Raw genomic sequence first — 18758 nt, forward strand, 5'->3', positions numbered from 1 at the left:
TTCCCACAACTGCCCTAGGCAATAAGTAGTAATGTCTCATTTTGAGGATGTGAATCGGAGGCTCAGAGGGTCCAGATGATCTGCTGAAGGACATTTAACTTATACCTGACAGAGCAGTGATTCAAACCACATCTTCTCGACCCAGGTCAAGCCTTTTCCACACCCCAACCAGCCCTATATTGGTGAGAGTCCGAGCTGAGGGGCACTTTGTCAGCTCACATGGGACGTTTGTCCTGGCTCACTCATGGTACGTTTCAATCAGGATTACCATTTGGGAGGAAAGAACATCTCAGAAGCAGGTTTTTGACCTTGCCTTTAAGAGGACCATGTCTTCCTTCACTATGTCCCCTGTTTCTTCCCCTTTTCAGTCCCACTGCCCTCCATTATCTCATATCAAGTTATTATATCCAAGCTGAACATTCTGCCACTTGTGCCTTTTCCCTGCAAACCAGTTTTCTCATTGATGTCGATTACTTTTGCTAAGATGCCAGCTTCATTACTGATTTTAAACTGTTCACTGGCTGTTGTTCTCAGGACCAGGGACAGACTCCCTGGTTTGGCATTCAAGGCCTTCATAATTTGGCCCCAAACTATTTTGTCATCTGTGTTCCATTCCTCTGCCTCTTGTCACTCCAGAGTATGCATTTTCCTAAAACTGAACCTTTATGTCCTGTGTTCACTCTGAATGCAGTGTCCTCACCCCTCCTCTTTCACCTATACGTTCTACTTCCATCCTTTCAAAGCTGAGGTCCATCTTTTCCTCCTCATGGCCTTTGCCAAGACATTCCAGCACAGGGCAGTTCTCTCAAGGTTAGTGTCTTGTTTGCCCTTTGCCCCTCCAGATCCACTTTCAACCCTCTCCACCCTGTTCCCTGCCCCAGAAAATGAGTGCCATGGACCGGCTCCCTTACTCTCCAAATACTGAACTCTTTCTGTGGTTTTCCTCCACCCAACACTCACCTTTGTAAATAGCTTTTTTAAAAAATTAAAGTCTCCTCAAATTCCCAGTTTGAATCTGACAGCTGCTTCCTGTCAGGACCCTGCCTGACCTCATTCCCTTCGTCTGTATACTCACAGGCTTTATTTATTGCTTTAAGCCTTCATCTACCATATCAAAGGCTGCCTTGAATTAAGAGCTGTTTTCCTCTGTGAGGGTCTATTATACTCCTACATACGCTTGACTATCCCTCTTACCATCTGCTTTTCCAGTCAAACTTAGCACACATTTGATTGTTATGTGTCCCTGTGTAAAGGACACCTAAAGAAGTTAGGAAAAACAGACCTTTTTAATGCCTAAGCAAACACATACTTGAATATATCTAATTATAAAGAAACAGGTGATTGAAACAAGTTAATAATGATATATTGCTCCTTCCTTCTCTAGGAAATTGGTTCCACTTTATTCCTGCTCAGAATTAAGTAAATCGTTACAGTAACTCAGAGACATTTCCATTGGCCTCAGTTTACCTACTTCCCGGCCAATGGGGGCACCTGTAAAAGATGGTACCAACTTTAAGATCTGACAAGCTTTCCGCCCCTTAGAAATGGCTTCTGAAAGGCCTGGCAACAATTTTCCAGAAATCAAGGAAGCAACCAAAATTGTTGTAAAAGGTAAATTTACCTCTCATGACTTTTGTGAAGACTAAAGTAATAAATATAAAATACCTAGCTCAGTGCCTGGAACATGGTATTGTTCAATGGGGTATCTCCCTTCCCCCTTACATTCAGCTGCATATATATTATATATATAATTATATTAAAATGTAGAGTTTTATATACAGAGTGTACATAGGTTTAATTATAAACGTGTTGCATACATTAAATGTAGCATCAACATAATACAGATTGTGCTTTTGGAAACTTAAACTGAGAACAAAATTTATATGCTTTTAACTATAGTAAATATGCCACACATTAAGAGAAATTACCATTTGCCAAAATTCATAAGCCAGAGAATCACTGCCTAAGACAATTTGCTGAAAATTAAATGTGATCCGTACGGTGCCTTTGTGGCTATTGTGAAATGCAAATATGGAAATGTTTTGATTATTTTAATTGCCCTAGGCATTATAATTGGCTATAAACTCAATCTCTATAGATTTTTAAAAGATGCTTTAGAAAGAAAAACCACTGAATCCATTGACAAGAAAAGAGTTATAAAGACCAGCTAAAATGTATCTTTATTTCCTTGTAAAAATCTCATAAATAATGGGAAATTGAGGAATGTATTACATTGAATCCCAACTCTAGGCTGGATTGGAGTGAGTTGGGCTTTTGCAGATAGCCTCCATCTCTGCTTCTTTCTCTTCCTGCTTTTCTTATTCCTCTGATACTTTGTTTCTTGGGCTGTGCTTCTTTTTCTTTTTTGAAGTATAATCTATTTAGAAAATTACATTAGTTTCAGGTGTACGACACACTGATTGAAAACTTTTATAGATTACACTCCATTTAAAGTTATTATAAGGACTTCCATGGTGGTCCAGTGGTAAAGAATCCACCTTCCAACGCAGGCAACGCGGGTTCGATCCCTGGTCAGGAAACTAAGATCCCACATGCCGCGGGGCAGCTAAGCCCGCGTGCCTCAACCAGAGAGCCTGCGTGCTGCAAAACTACAGAGCCCACGTTCTCTGGAGGCTGCACGCCACAACTAGAGAGAGAAAAAACCCCACGCCACAATAAGAGAGAAGCCTGGGCACTGCAACTAGAGAGAAGCCCGCGTGCCACAACGAAGAGCCTGTGACACAGTGAAAGATCCCGCATGCCTCAATGAAGACCCCGCATGCCACAACTAAAGACCCAACGCAGCCAAAAAAAAAAAAAAAATTATTATAAAATATTGGCTATGTTCCCTGTGCTGTACAATATATCCTTGTAGCTTATATATTTTATACAGAGTAGTTTCTACTTTTTAATCCCCTACTCCTACCTTCCCTCTCCCCCCTTCCCTCTCCCCACTCGTAACCACTAGTTTGTTCTCTATATCTGTGAGTCTGTTTCTGTTTTGTTATATTCATTTGTTTTATTTTTTAGATTCCACATGTAAGTGATAACATACAGTATTTGTCTTTCTCTGTCTGATTTATTTCACTAAGCATAATACCCTCCAGGTTCATCCATGTTATTTCAAATTTCATTCTTTTTTATGGCTGAGTAATATTCCATTTGATATATATATGTATATATATATGATATATATACATATATATATGATATATATATATGTATATATATAAAGCAGAAATGGGGTATTTTGGAACCTCAAGTAATCTTTTCCTCTCATTCTCCATATTTTACTTTCATAAACCTTTTTTCATTTTTCCTCATTGGTCAGTTTATTCACTCAACAGATTCTCTTTTGAGTTCCTAGGACTCCACATTCACTTTACTCAGGGGAAAAGTTCATTCTTGTTCAATTGCCTTATGAAGAAGAGAATTATTTAAAATCTGACTCCACACGTCCTCTCTGGAGTGCATTTTTGACTCTTTACTGCATCGTCTCACTCCTCAACACATTTCTCCTTAGGGAGGTTCAATAAATGCTCAGCTGCCTCCCACAAAGGAAGTCTGAGGCAAGATTCAGACCCACCATCCACCCAGAGGCATGTGTTGTTCCCTCAGTCTCCTCGCATAGCAGTCTGAGAGACTTACCAGTTCTAAATGATTGATTTGCCCTTCTACGGGCATCCCATCATCATTAAAATCAGGGGCAGAAAAGAAACAAGAAGAGAGGAAGGGGGTGGAGAAAAGAAAAAAGAAACAAAGGGAAGGGTAGGGGTGGGGAGGGAAGGAAACAAAATAGCCATCTCACCCCGCTGGTCTGAGGCAAATAATTCAGTAGGTCATGAAGAGCATTCTAATCCAGGGTCTAGTTGTGTGTGTGCGAGTGTGTGTGTGTGTGTGTGCGCGCGCGCGCGCATGGAAGCATGTGCATGTTTGTGCACACACATGTGCAGTTTTTGCTACTGCTTCAGAAGTTTTATTAAAATTTATCACATTTGATCCATGGCCAGGGTGCTATTTACATGCTTTACAATTAATGTACAATTAATTTACTAAATAAGCCGAGATGAATGGGCCCCAAAACAGAAAATGAGGTGCCTTTCTTTCTCGGCTCTGATTTAACATTCCTTGATTGAGTTACTGGTTGGTCTGTTTCAATTTAGACCTATTTCTTCTCTCTAACAAAGGTCAGTTCTAGACCAAGGAGACCATATATTTTCAAATTCTCTGCAAATCAAATGTCTTGGTGACTATACTAGTACAGACGATAATTACCAGAATGAATAAACGAATAAGGTCCAGAAGCATCTTGTATAATAACACACACTCTTTCTCTCTCCCTCTGTCTCTTTCTCCCCATTTGGTCTTCAACCTTAGGGTCAGCCAGAGACTCTCCAAAGCTTTGCAGGGACAGATATATCACTGCTGGGTCTTAGTATTGATGAGTCTCGGCATCTGTTTCTCTTGTTCTGAGTTTTCATGGACTCTTAGGCAAGAAATTCTGCTTGAAGAATTTAGCTCTGCATTCTTGGTCATGTTACTATAATGTTCACCAGAGTTACTTGTTATGTGAGTGTTTATCAGTGAGTATCACTGACATTGCAGTTACTGGTGTGCATGCTTATTTTACACCCATAAGTTATGACCCTATGAGGGGCAAGAACCTTGTCTTTCTATTCATCTTTCCATGCACTTAGTAGATGCTCAATAAATGTTTGTTGCAGAATCCATGAGTAGTTGTTATCTCTAGATGAATGCTCTTTACAAGTGGATGAGAAGTTTCAGGTGTTGACAAATGGTATTCCCTTTAGTAGAGCAAGTTCCAAATTGCTGAGCAGTTTGGAATTTGTTTAATGGTGTCGGCTTGGGCACAGTGTCATTATTTCCAGCAGTCAATACCATTTTTAAGTGCTTTCTACCTGCCAAGAACTGTGTTCGACAGGTAGTTTTTTCTAATCTATTCAGTAACCCTGGATATAAATTTTATTATTTTCATTTTAAAGATGAAGAAGCTTAGAGAGGTCATGTAACCTGCCCAAGATTACATAGCTAGTGAGTAGTATGGGGATTCTTATTCTAGTAGGTTTGCATTTATCCCCTACATCTTCTTACATCTCACAACCAAACTCTAAGGAAAAAATAAGAATGCTGAAGTTTTTGGGGGTATGTTTTTTCTGCAGTGGGTAGCTTTTCTGAAAGCAAAACTCTTTTACCTTTATATAAAATGTACTAAATAGCTAATGCATGTATCACCTTATTTAATCTTCACCCAAGCCTTAAAAGGTATTATCTTTGTTTTTTATCGTCTAGAGAATTTATAATTTTCTTGGATCAGAAAGATTAGAAAACCTGCTCCAGGACACCTGGACAGAAGTAGCACAGCCAGAACTAATCACAAGATTTTTGTGGTTTCCACCACATGACTCAACATCCCAAAGATAGCAAGGAATCCTAAAAGACTGAACAGGGAAGCAGTCAGAAGCCGGGCTCTAGTCTAACACTATGGAAACAGAATCGAAAGTCAAATATGTGCTAAAATATAATTCTTCGAGCATGTACAATTAAAGAACATAGATAGCAACCACGTTTCAGTGGTTATTGGGCATGGTTTCCATAGCAATATGATTTATTTCCAGTAGAATCTGTCAACCTAAAATAGTAGGTTTTCCCTCATTAAGAGAAACAAATAAAAAGGTCATTGATATTTGTTTTTCCATTATGCTAAGATTATAATGTTTGGTTATGGCAAAGAGACAATAATTCTCTCCGCAGAACCAACAGGAAATAAAGTCATCATTGTTTTTCTGGAAAAAAATGGATTCTTGTTGGTCTTGGGGAGCTGCAGCAAACAAAGGACACCAAGCGTCCGACATGCCATGCCAAGGCTGGAGGTTGATGCAGTGCGTGCAAGTCTCCTAGAATACACGGAAGTTCACACTGGCTTTCCTTAAATGGAAAAAAAATTTAAAGAGAAAGAAGGATTTTCTCCAGGAAGGAGCACTTAGCCTTGAACAGAGCAGGGAGGCCCAGAACTAGAAGAAAGCTAACATTTATTGTGTTCCTTCCTCAGCAGACACCACTCTAAGCACCTCCTACGAATTGTCTCAGTTACCCTTCTCAACAACCCCATGGGGTAGGTACTATTACTACCCCTGAGTTACAGGTGTGAAAACCGATGCACAAGCCATTCAGTGTCTTGACAAAGGCACGCAGTTGGGAATGGCAGTGTAGGGTTTGAGTTCTGGAAGTCTGGCCCCAGAACCCGCACTTTCAACCACTCTTCTATGTAGGCCAGGAAGTGAAGAAGAGAACGATTCTTGCCCAATATCCCACAATGACATAAGTGACCGAACTTGAGATCTTAGACTGCAGGTTCACTGGCATTTCCATCCTGCCGGGCTGGCTCTTCATGCACAGGCTAGAGTATTAGGAGAAGGAAGAGATTCATTGGAAGCAAAGTGGTGAAAGTGCTAAAGGCACCTGTTTTTCCTCATGCTTTTTCATAAGCACACTCATCCTTCTAATTTCAAACAGTTTTCTCCAAAACTCCCTCAACAGCTCAAACCCTGCTAAAGCTACTGTAAGCGTGTGCCCCAGTTTTGGTGGAGCTACAATGTGACGATCTGATAATTATCGAGCCCCAGATTTGAAATTCCTTTGCCATATGGCGATTGTTGTGTTTAGAGGAAAGGGGTTTGATCTCCATTCCTCTTAGTCAGGGAGCGATGATGTTGTCAAATAGCTGCATTCCACACACCAGCTACCTCTGCTGCTCTTGTAGATAAAAATAACTTGGTTATAAAATGGACATTGGCAGGTACTTGATGAGACCAAAAACCGAAAATGTGTGTCTATGAGCTTGACTATGAAGATAACCATGGAGGAGGCAGATTTGCATAGTGATTAATAATGTCACTTCTGCAAATGGGTCAGATCTCAGCTCTAACAACTACTAAGTCAGTAATCTTGAGCAAGTTATGTAACTCCCCTAAGCCTCAGTTTCCTCATCTATTAAATGGGACTAATAATACCACCCTCAGAGGTTGTCAAAATTATGCAAGATAATCAATATAAAACAGTTCTAACAGCATGTGGCCCAGTCTAAGCCTCACCTGCTGCTCCCCTTGCCCTTTGCACTCCAACAATACTGCTTTGTTCCACCAAATGCCTTGTTCTCTAAGCCTTCCACTCTGCCTGGAAGGCTCTTCCCCGATTTGTCCTCTTGAGAAATTCCTCTTCATTCTTCAAGTTTAACTCAAGTGCTTCAGTCTCACGTATCTTACATAACTCTTCCATCCCTCCACCATTTCTAGTAACCCACCATTATAATACTTACTAAATTGTGATGATTTTCCAACATGTCTTCCTCTTCATTCTACTTCTTGGGTGTACATTAATCCTTGGTGCCCAGGGCAGAGCCTGGCACATCACGGGCATTCAATAAGCAGTTGTTGGATAGATGAACAGGCAAATACTGAGTTTCAGTGTAAAGTCCAGGCTTATGTTCAATCAAATAAGAAAATCTTCTGGAGGTATTAGCAATCTAATATCATCAATTGGGAAGGCTCTAACCATAAAATCTAAAGTGTATTCTCATTTTGGTTTTAATCAAAATCCAAAGCTTTAGAAATTACAGTCCAAACATAATAAGACCTGGAAGACATTATAGATCATTTTTATGACAGAAGGAGAATCACAAGACCAGTGGAAGGAGGCTGAGATCATGACCCAACTCATACTAGAGAAATTCCAAAGGATTCAAATTCATGTCCCAAACAGCAAGTTATCATTGATTTTTTTACCACCTAGTAAGTATTCTGAATAATAATGCACTAAGAGACATGAGTATATAAAAGCACAGCAAGAATAACTAACTAGGAATTATCCTGCACACTAAACTCAAGCTCTATGGAAATAGTTATATTCCTTTCATTGTTCCAAAGGGATAGCCAGTTCTTGGACCGTTTCACTATAATGGAAATAGAGCCAGGAGCTAAGTCTGGAAATAGCCCATTCACACAGTTCGAAGCTTCTCTGGTCTAGACTGCTCTAGCAGGCAGGATACCAGAAGATTGATAAGGGCAGAATATTTCCACATTTTCTAAATGAGAACTGAGGGGATATGCACTTTAAAAAAAAACCCTGTCGGACTTCCCTGGTGGCACAGTGGTTAAGAATCTGCCTGCCAATGCAGGGGACACGGGTTCGAGCCCTGGTCCAGGAAGATCCCACATGCTGTGGAGCAGCTAAGCCTGTGCGCCACAGCTACTGAAGCCCGCGTGCCTAGAGCCCGTGCTCCGTAACAAGAGAAGCCACCACAATGAGAAGCTCACGCACCACAACAAAGAGTAGCCCCTGCTCGCCACAACTAGAGAAAGCCCACGCGCAGCAACAAAGACCCAACACAGCCAAAAATTAAAAAAAAAAAAAAAAAAAACCCTGTAAAGACTCACTGCAGAATGCCACCCTTCGTGTAGCCTGTTGACCAGCCAGTGTAAGGCATCAGCTCACAACCAATGGAGACAGGAGAAGTGAGTGGTATCAGGGTAAAGGCCAGGTACCCCAGAGGCTTCTGGGGAAAGGCTCCACAGAGAAGAGGGACAGGCAAAGCTTACTCTGAGACAGGTCCCACAAGAATTTTTCACCTGTGGGTGGATTACTCAGGATGTCTCAGGCTTGAAGGTGACTCTGAGGTTCCATAATTACTTTTATAGACTGCATTTTCTTTTGTAGACACCATCTGCAGTGTCATGGCTGGAAAGGGGGGGTGTGTGTGCGCATGTGTGCGCATAAGAACACTACCATATATTCCTCAAGATACAGGACAATCTGATACTTTTAAAAACATCTGTGCTTCCCTGGTGGCGCAGTGGTTGAGAGTCCGTCTGCCGATGCAGGGGACATGGGTTCATGCCCCGGTCTGGGAAGATCCCACGTGCCGTGGAGCAGCTGGGCCTGTGAGCCACGGCCGCTGGGCCTGCGCGTCCGGAGCCTGTGCTCTGCAATGGGAGAGGCCACAACAGTGAGAGGCCCGCGTACTGCAAAACAAAACAAAACAACAACAACAACAACAAAAATCTATACTGGGAAGGCAGAAATGTGTGTCCAGACTGAGACCTGCAGAATGCAGTTTACAGGGCTTCTTCTGGCCAGGTTGAGGGCTAGCTGTGTATGTTGAAGTACACAGGTTACAGAATGCATGCCTTTTGCAAGACTGAAATCATGACAGGTCCAGAAACTGATGCACAATTCCATTTCACTGGTATTAAAAAATACTTCAACTCTTATACTCTCACAGGTAGATTGAATTGTGTACTGGCCACATGTGGAGGCGTTGCTTTGATGGTCTTACACTTCAAGATAAGGTCTAAAACACTCCAGCTGTGAAAGCAACTTATGGAGTCTAAATTCTCTGTACCTCGTTTGTTAATTTCCCCTGCCTGGAAAAGCTACAGTCAACTCAATGTGACACTCAATTTGCACAAAAAAGAATCCAGTTTACATTTCTCATCACTTTCCCACTTGGTTGTTTAGGTTTTCAGAGAACAGTGGTCATTCTCTTCCATGTGGTGGGCACTCAATGCAAGTCATAATGCTTCTCCTATCTGCTCCCTCACTGATTCTCCCCCAGAGTGGAGTGACTGCTCTGCCCAGAGCCTTTGGGAGAGGAATCAGGCAACGAGAACTCAGTCCTTTCCTCTCTCCTTCCTCTGGAGAGTCAGCTGCTCCTAGACAGCAAGTGTTCTGATTCTCCGTGCTCTAAGTTTTTCAGTAGGAGAGCTCCATATGCTGCTGGCTGTCCAGGTGAGCTTGTGACCAGGTGGATAAGTCTGCCTGAATCTGGAGTGAAGTACCGGAAGTTCATTCTTGCTGCACTTAAACCATGTTCACCATCCAGCCTTTATCAGCAAAAGAGTGACACATTGGACTCCATCTGCCTGACCGTTCTGTATATCCCAATTGCTTCCAAACTGGGTCAGGGAAAAGGAATGTACTTACTGGCTCCCTAAAACCCCAATAGGTTTGAAGACACAGCTGACATTACCCACTGTTTTACCACCTTGTCTTTGCCACAGCAGAAGAGATGGCACAGTCTACTGGACAGCCTCTGTTCCTCCAGGGAGATGCCCAGTAATCAACTGGATCTCCAAGATGAAAGCCCTCTGCAGGGAAATCTGCAGTGTTTGCTGATTTCCACAGGTGCAAATACCCACACCATGGCAGCTTTTAAGCTACCCTCGGGATATCATTGAACAGAGTTGGGTGGAGATGTACACAATCTGCTCTCAACAGCCAGTGAGGAGCTGACTCAGCCAACTTGCTGCACCTCTCTAGAGCCACGAAGAACATCCTTCCAGAGAGGCAGATGGCCATGGCACATCGCTAGATGCACACCTCTCAGCTGGAATTCCTGTTTGGTGATTGTCTGCTGCCCTGAGAACCGGCTCAACTGTAGGAAAAGACCAACACTCTGTGCCACATTCAGTGGCAAGTCTACAGTCAGTTCAATATAAAATTAAAGGAAACAAGATGAGAACAAGGTCACCTTGCAGGTGGCCACACCAAGAGCTAGCCCAGCTTGGATTAGACAGACTGTCTTCCTAAGTTCCTGCAGTTACACATTCCCTGGTCTTTTTCTGGCATTTGGTAATCACTTCCCCAGCACGTGGGAAAGGTCATTTTCCTGTCCCTAGCCCTGATTTTCTAAGCAGCAGAAATACTAGAGTTTGAATTCTGTTGAGTGATTACAGGCTGGTTGCTTACATCATCCTGATTCTTACTCTTCCATATTTGAAAAAATAGAGATTGTGATATTTTCCTAGAAGGTTATCAGAAATATTATAAATGATGTTTTAAAACACCTAGGATGGTGTGTGGCCTGTAGTCGGCATACAATAAACGATAGACATGTGGTCACTCCTTTGTTGGTGGCAGGGATGCAGCCCAAGGAGATGGAGTGGGGAGCGGAGCTCAGCCGGTGCAGTTCCTTTTGATTCCCTTCCCATTTCCTCACTTCGTGATGTTTACGTCAGTTTTATCCACTTTGCTGTACTGCACACTTGTCCTCCTTCCAACTCCACCTTCTTCTGGCCTCCCTCTCAGAAGTCATTACTCTTAAGGAGCAACAGGAAATATAAACAGAAGCGGGGAGGCAGGGGAAAAACGTCCTTATCATGCCTATATTAGTAGTAGTTTTCATGTTTTAAAATATGCATTTTAAGTGCATGCCTAATGTTCCATTTGAGTAGACACACCATACTTTGTCATAATTTCCTTAACTAGATCCTCAATCAGGTTGTTTTCAACATTTCACTCTTACAAAAAATACTTCATTGAACATCTATGGGCAAAAATGCTTACCTACATTCAGATCATATCTTTAACAGATTATATCTGCTAAATGTTACAATGTTTTTAAATATAGCAAGCAGGAAATGCAGGCCTGAAGAAACACCTTTGAAGCCATTCCGAGCCTTACCTGAGGAAAGCTACACAGTTTTCTTCACAGTCAACCCTCAGCGATCATCTAGATCACTCTCCCCTCCCCCAATACTTCTCCCATTATTTTTGTATATAACTTCCAAAAACAATCCAGTAGATCCAGAACCAAAAGTTACCTCAGTGTCTTTGTAAATCTGTTTCTTCGGTTAGGTTCCCCAAGAAACACCATGAAACAAAGATCCAAGGGCAAGCAGTTTATATGGAAGTGAAGGGGTGGAAAGGTGAGATAAGAAAGCCAATAAAGAATGCCGACTGAGCCAGTTACCACCGTGGGTAACTGGAACTTGGGCCCCGGAGACAACCATTTGGAAGCAGTGTAAACATGCCTCTGAGATATCCCACCCTAGGCACGGAGGATCCAGGGTATTTATTCACCAACTCTTGTTAGTCCCTAACTGAAAGCCCCTGCTGGAAGGCGATAATACCCTGGCACTCCCTGTGGCACAGGTAAGCAACATGGCTTTTGCAGGCAGGGAGAGCCCTCAGCAGAGGAATAGAAGTGTTGGCAGTTGGAAGTCCGCTGCCACGCACTGAAGTTGTGGGGTGAGGGCGTATGGGTGAGATGCCAACAGTGTCTGCTAGAATCTACCCCTCAGGAACACTGCAGCTGTACTCCTGGAATACGGCTGTTGCTTTAAGTTGTGATGTGCATAAAAGAGGACATTCATGGTCTAAAATCCATGTTTTCCATCCTATTATATACCTAGTGAATATTGGATAAGCTATGTAAATAGACCATACACAGCAGGAGAAAGTAGGTAGGGCTTCACATCTAGGAAGATGAGAATCATTAGTTCAACAAGCATTTATAGAGGGTCTTTTAGTCTGCCAGTCTCGATGAGAAGCACTAAAATACAAAGGTGCATTCGACATAATCCCTGCCTGTAAGGAGCTTACTCTGGTGTACGAGCAGAAGGTGGGATCGGAGAGCAGAGGAGACCTGTGGCCTGCTATCCAGGCAGGTAACCTGGGAGGAAGCAATACCCGAGAAGAAATTCCTAAACTTGGTATGTCTAGGCAGACAGGACCTCAGAGAGCCTCACAGAGTTCCCTAGCCCCAGAAGTGGAGAATGGTCCCATGCAATTCCCAGAGAGCCTGCAGGATGAGTATCATGTGCCCAAGAGGGGTATGAAAGAAGCAGAGAAAATTGTTAGGCATGAAAGGTGTTTGTGATGAGACTGAGGGATGCTAGACATGACCTGAGGGCAGGGTGCCTGGCTTTACTGTGTCCCCGTGCCAGCAGGTGACAACTAAGAACCAGATGCCTCCCCTCCCACCCCAAAGTCCTCCCAGAGCTTGGGGGGAACCAAAGAAGTCAGGAGACAGGGAACCTGGATTGACTAGGAATTCTATGTCTGGCAGAATGGTATCTGGTCCTACAAATTCTATTGGGTTTCAGACAAATGAAGCAGGGACATTTCTTCTGTACTCAAATTTGTGGATCAAAAGCTGTACCCATTGCTCAATGATCCCCCTAATATCGTGTTGTTCTCTTCGACAAGTCTCCCAGAGCAGTGCGGTAAGGAGGGCTTAGTTCTTGGAGTCACACAGACTTTGGTTCAAGGTCTAACTCTCCTGATTCCAGTCCCTGGATGTGTGCTTACGGGCAAATTAACAGCCTTTATACCCCTTTGAGAGTCAGTTGTCTCACCTGCAAAATGGTGGTTTCTGTGAGGATTAGTAAGACAAGATACAGGATCATCTACTGGGGAGGCTTAGCAGAGCAGCCTTCCAGAGAGGAACTGTCTGGGATGCTGTCATCCCTGGCTTCTCGGGCTGCAAGGTGATGTCACCACGGCTCATGGACAGAGGGGAAGAAACTCTGATGGATGGGCCAGAATGGCTCCTCCCAAGCTTGTGACATTGTGAAAACCTCCTAGACTTCGTGGAGATGGTCCAGATGCTCGAGCTGGGAGGGGAGTTTGGAAAGAGCTCTGCTAGAGGAAACAGGTGGCACCAAAAATCTTCTCAGAGGAGCCACTGCGTCATGCTCTCCTTTGATTCTGCAGATGCAATTATGCCAGCTCCCAAGGATGAGGGAATTTGCCATAGATCAGCAAGCTTTTCCAAAGAATAAAATGTCTACATATATATGTAAATGTTTTATCCTTTGGAAATTTATTCTTTGTGTATATATCACCAGTTCTAAGGGGATGAATGAGTATTACAAATTCTGATTTTTCATTATGAGAAATACTAAATAGAATGTATTATTTTTGTATACGTGCTTATGTGCCTAGAGACTTAGGGTTTTACATAACGTGCCATTTTTTTCCTTTTCAGATACATCCAGATGTTTTTAGTCTATGCAAAGCAATGCAGAGTAATGATGGATATGTACTGCATTTTTCAATTGATTTGCAAGATGTAGTTATATAAAAGAGTTTTAAAAACATAATTCTTTCAAAATTTGTTCATTTTTTTTAACCACACCTGGAAAATTATTTTTCTATTATTTTGCTCTTTGGAGTTAAAATACTCAAACACCAGAAACATTGTTAATCTGGGACAAATCAAGTCTCAGAAATTTTGGAAGCAATCACCTTCTGCAATGTCTGGCATACAGTTACTGCGCAACAAAAGTCATCTTCCTCCCTCTCCCCTCACTGCCACGGGTCGTCTGGGAAAGAACCCTACCTCCTTACTGTTCTTGTATATTAGCCTTCCCATTTCCATTCCTAGTCTGCCTCCAAAACGTGAAATACTGACTGACTGACTGAAATACTGATACTGACTATTGCAGTTATTACTGCTGTAAGTTTCTGCTTACACCGCCCGAGGTGCTGGGAATGCAGAGAAGACTCAATCCCTGCCCCAAGAAGCTGACAGTCTAGAGAGGGCGAAAAGCACACAAACCTTGGACACACTGTCAGTCTGACACTCACCTGTCTAGATTTAATGCCACAGTTTCCTGATACATTATACAATGATCTTCTCACCTGGCTGGCTCCCCATATGCTTTCTTCTTCCTCAGGCCACCTGATTCCATGAATGAGATCAGCCCTTATAAATGAGGCCTGTCTGCAGAAGACAAATAGCTCCATGGTTAGGTTTACTAGATTCCTGGAACAGGCTTTCTAAATGAAGGAGAATCTTCCCTTGACTTGAACAGGGAGATAGTTTTTAAAAGCAGTGACTCTAAATTGGAAAAAAAAAGAAAAAGAAAAAAGCAAAAGAAAGCAATGACTCCATATGTAGCAAAGATACCTGCCTAATCAAAATTTAGATTAAAACTTTATTTTCCTCACCCTCTTTCATTTTCACCCATCGAAGCTTTCATTTAACAAACATGTACAGAGTGCCTGTCCTGGACCAGGCACTGTACAGGCACTGGGTTAAGATGAGCTTAATATGGTACCTGCCCTCTCAGAGGTCATGGCCAAGTGGGGAAGAAAGGCAAGCCGCAGACAAGTAGAGGGGAGTGCGGTGAGGGCTATGGCAGAGTCAGGCACAGGGAAGTTCTAGAATTCAGAGGAGAAGCACCTCAATCAGTTTGGAAAAATCTGCTCACTCACAGTCTGCCCCTGGCCAATTAATCTCCATTACTGTAAGAGCAGTACACAGAGATCCTGGCACAGAGAATAAGAAGTTCTTTTTCCTGATTCTAGTTTGGCTCCTGAGTGAGGTGCAAGTGGTGTGTCTTAATAGTTGCATTCTTCCTGCTAAAGCTGTAAAACCTGGTTGAGATACTGATTTCAATCTAGGAGTCTCCTGGACCCTGTATTCTGTGTCCCTGAGGACATCTCAGGAAGTGGCAGCAGCAGGACTGCCAATGGCATCGTCAAATCTCCCCCCAATGGAGTCTGGATTTGAAACTGTTTGTCCACATTAAATGGAAGCTCATCCCCTTGGGTTTCCAGACTTGGCCCATTGGTATCCTCCTAACCGTTGGTACTCATCGCTACCTCCTTGTGGGTCACCACCCCCAAGCTGGATTCGATCAGTAGAAAGCCTTCGTTTCCTCTAATTCTCCCTTTCAGAGGTGTATCCACTGAGTCTGTTTATTCTCATAATGGGATGATGAGCTGAGGGCCTGAAGAGATGCTCTCAGCTGATTCCAACTCAGAGAACTAAGAGATGTGGCATGTTCACTCTTCTGGGTTCCACCATTGCCCTGTCCAAAGGAGGAAGCCGACTCTTGTGGTGCTGGAGACAGAAATAGGCTTGGGAGAAAAGATCCAGGAGACGTCCTGTAACCTGTGGCAGAATGGGAATGTGAGAGGAGAGAGGGACCAGCAGCTGAGATCAGGCCTGGTGGGGCAGATGTAGAAGCCAGAAGGAAGCAGCCAGGCAGAACTCAGCACTCAGAGGAACTACAGAGGATGGTGAGATTTAAAGTGCTTTAAAAACAAAACAAAACAAAAAACTCATAAAGTTCTTAAAATAAAATTTAAAAATAAATAGAAATCAAGCTTAAAGTATTTCATGCTTTGAAACTGACAGCTGTTTATAATTCTTTTGGTAAGGGGGAAAACTCATTTACAAATCATGGGAGTTGCTGGAAGCATCACCTCAGGCTCTAAGGCGGAGTTGTTTATGAATTTAGGGGAGGAGTGAGATTTTCCCAGAAAACAATTTTTTTTTTTCTGATTGAAAAATGTTTTTACACGGCTGTGTGACTAGAGTGTGACCACAGTGTTACTTTTTCTGGTTTTGCTCTGTGGAAGGAAAAGAGAGGCCCCCCTCCAAGGAGGAGAAGAGGAGGGATGCTGTGTTTTGAGCATTCTACTCACAGTTCTTTGTCAGTTTAATGAATGGCAGCTCGACCCAGACAGACAGCAAATATGGATTGCTCTAAGAACAATCATGTTACTCCATTGCAGAGCTAGGCTTCAAATAAGCTGAGAAACTTCAATGGCAAATCAAATAGGGGATAGAAAAATGCCAGGGTTTTGTCTACAGAAAGATATAGGAAATTTTAGCAACCATAATCAATGAGGCTTACTAACAAGATGCTACAAATATACACAGGTGTTTATTTTTTAAAATCTTGCTCTGTAAGAATAGCATGTTTAAATATACTGGTCTTTAATGTACTTATATATATTTTTTAATAATATTATATTTTATAAGATTATAGCTGGATAGAAAAAGCGGGGTTTCTTTCTCAGTTCACTTGCCTGCCATGTAGACTTCTGACTAAAACTAAGATACCTCAAGTGTCCTTAAATCAGGATATCCACATTTCAGGAACACTTTGAAGTGAGTTGGGATTAGCAGACTCTCAAGTGATGAATTTGCAACCTAAATACAAAATGACAAAAAGTATTCAATAAATGCTTATCTGAATAATAATATGTCAAACTCAGAGTGACCAAAACGTCTTAAAGATTGAACTTAAAGCTCTGAAGGAAAACCACTCCCTTTGAAGGCAGTTGACATGAACAAAGGTCTCTGCAAAAATGATTTTGGAAGTCAAGTGGGGGCTTACTGTGGGTTTTATTGTCAGAGTTAGAATCAGAGCCAACGCAGCCTCTGAAAAAAATATAATCCCCCAACACTGAGGGTGATGCTGTGATTTTTTTTGGTGGTTCTGAGATATGAGCAGATGGTCAAAACCATAAGTTGGATTCACCTTTTGGAATACCATATCTTGAAGGGGTTAGATGACAAGAAAGCCATATACTCCTGTCTTCTCTCATAGATACTTGCTTTAAGAATCCAGCCGCCATGCTGTGAGGGAGCCCAAACAAGCCCAGCCACAGAGACCACACTGGGAGCTCAGTTGGCTCCGGCCAAATGAGCCCAGCTGAGGCCCACGGCATCGACTGCCAGACATGTTGAGTGGAGACACTTCAGCTGATGATCCCAGCACCTAACCATCCAAGACATGTGGGGCAGAAACCAGTTGCCCCTGTCGTGCACTGTCTGAATTAATTGACTCTCACAGAATCTATGAGCATGATAAAATAGCTGTTCTATCCTACTAAGGTTTTCTTTGGGGGGGGGGAGTGGGAGGTGGGAGTAATTATACAGCAAGTAATAACTACAATAGTCAGTATCAAGTCCTGCAGGCCAGAGACCCTTGGTTACAATATCCAGAGACTAAATCTCAGTCTTCATCCAAGATAAAGGAGAGGCACATACCAGTCATTTGGGTTTCAGGACAGGAACTCAGGATCCAACTGCTTCTTTAATGCACTTTTCGTCCATCTTGTTGTCTTTGATCACACACATACCCCACTTCTAGAGGTCTCAGTGCCACCAAATCCTGAGCCCTTTGAGGGGTCTGCTAGGTTTCTTTTTCCTTCACCTTTTCCTTCTGCCAAGCTCAGGATTCCACTTTCTCTGGTCTGCTAAGGTCAACTGTCACTCGTTCCTTTAATTTCTCAGCTTCCAAAATTTGGTTGCTATAGTCTTCTTTTCCTTGAGAGTTTATGCTTTAAAAAATCATCTTACTGATGTTTCAGTGGGAATTTTGGGGGAAAAAATGGAATTAAATACATAGGTTCAATTTGGTATCTCTAATTGGAATTTTACTAGATTTTTTATATCTTTTCTGGATATATTGACTTATCTCCTTTTATTTATTTAATTAAAATAAATTACTGAAGGATACTGGATACAAAAAAGACTTGCGCTTTATTGGAAAAGGGCAAGACAACAAGAACAACAAAAACCTTTCCACTCACTATCTTTTTTCAAATATTTCAGTTCTCTTTTATCCAAATGAATGTGAATGTGAAGTCTCCCCCTTTCTCCAGTTCTAATCCTCACCATTAAAGAGCTTTTGTGCTTGGTCTGTGTTAGATATTCATAAGAAGTTATAAAAACACAGGCTCATCCCTGAAGGAGAAGACAACCTAAAAATAGAAAACAATATAGTGAAAACACAAAGACTGTCAAAGAGTATGTCATTCTTGTAAATAAGCAGATTGGGGCTTCCCTGATGGCGCAGTGGTTGACAGTCTGCCTGCTGATGCAGGGGACACGGGTTCGTGCCCCGGTCCGGGAAGATCCCACATGCCGCGGAGCGGCTGGGCCCGTGAGCCATGGCCGCTGAGCCTGCGCGTCCGGAGCCTGTGCTCCGCAACGGGAGAGGCCACAGCAGTGAGACGTCCGTGTACAGCAAAAAAAAAAAAAAAAAAAAAAGTAAGGCATAAAAGCATTTCTGATAATTATATGCATCTGTGAGGGTATATTTATGCAAATACTTTCATGTATTTTAGAGTATTTATTTAATCAAAAGTCTAAATGATTCAAGGAGTATAAGAATAGTTGAAAAAAGGAAAGACCATGAAGACAAAGAAGACAG

The 18758-nt window shown here is 42.4% G+C and overlaps 1 long non-coding RNA gene and 1 pseudogene across 1 annotated transcript in view; one reads left to right on the forward strand and one right to left on the reverse strand.

The window, feature by feature from the left end:
- LOC132597258 (uncharacterized) overlaps positions 1-18758 on the reverse strand; it is a 66254-nt gene that overhangs the window by 8886 nt on the left and 38610 nt on the right. The window lies entirely within an intron of this gene.
- LOC115857553 (ATP synthase membrane subunit K, mitochondrial pseudogene) lies at positions 9223-9407 on the forward strand (annotated as a pseudogene).

The sequence above is a fragment of the Globicephala melas genome, chromosome 4 (assembly GCF_963455315.2).
Source record: "Globicephala melas chromosome 4, mGloMel1.2, whole genome shotgun sequence".
Taxonomy (NCBI): domain Eukaryota; kingdom Metazoa; phylum Chordata; class Mammalia; order Artiodactyla; family Delphinidae; genus Globicephala; species Globicephala melas.